We start from the raw sequence: 655 nt of genomic DNA, 5'->3' as shown, positions 1-655 counted from the left end.
CTATAAGCCAAAGTTGATCAGTGTTCTAGTTATCTATCTATCTATCTATCTATCTATCTATCTATCTATCTATCTACCTATCTACCTATCATCTATCTCTGTCTCTCCCTGTCTCTCATGAAAATAAAATGTTTAAAAAATTTGCACTTCACTAACATTAACTGAAGTGGGACATTTCCACAAGCATTTTCCTTTTTTTATTATTACCATAAATTTCACAAGATTCAAAATGTCATACTTTTATTACTTAAAACATTTCTTTTTATTAAAATTTCACACAGCCACTTTCAGTGACCTTAAAGACCCCAATATCTTTAAGGCTCGTAACATGGCTTTGCTACCGCCAGCTATAAAAAAATTTCTGCAGAAACACAATCAGGTAAGCAGATTCATTGAGGTATCTGTTCTTGAGTAAACTGCCTATTCAGTTTTTTGACCACATATTTTATTGATCTGTACCAGTTCTTTATAGATATTTAATATAAATCATTAGTCTGATATGTGATGTGCAAATATCTTCTTCCAGTTACTTGGCTGTTTGACTATCCCTGTAGTTTTGTTTTTATGTGTAAGAAGCATTTTAGTTTGAGATAGTCCCATTTATTTTTTCTTTTTTTCATTTCACATTCCCATGTTTTTGATGTAAGACCCTGCG

The 655-nt window shown here is 31.5% G+C and overlaps 1 non-coding gene across 1 annotated transcript; it reads right to left on the bottom strand.

Annotated features, from left to right (window-relative positions):
• Positions 1 to 273: 273 nt before the first annotated feature.
• On the bottom strand, positions 274 to 401 carry LOC132538869 (small nucleolar RNA SNORA33). Its single transcript, XR_009550179.1, has one exon. It is a non-coding gene; the product is annotated as a small nucleolar RNA SNORA33 (small nucleolar RNA).
• Positions 402 to 655: the final 254 nt, after the last annotated feature.

This window comes from Erinaceus europaeus, chromosome 5 (genome assembly GCF_950295315.1).
Source record: "Erinaceus europaeus chromosome 5, mEriEur2.1, whole genome shotgun sequence".
In the NCBI taxonomy this organism is placed as follows: Eukaryota; Metazoa; Chordata; class Mammalia; order Eulipotyphla; family Erinaceidae; genus Erinaceus; species Erinaceus europaeus.
The sequence above is the reverse complement of the archived record's forward strand: the minus strand, read 5'-3'. Positions and strand labels throughout refer to the sequence as shown.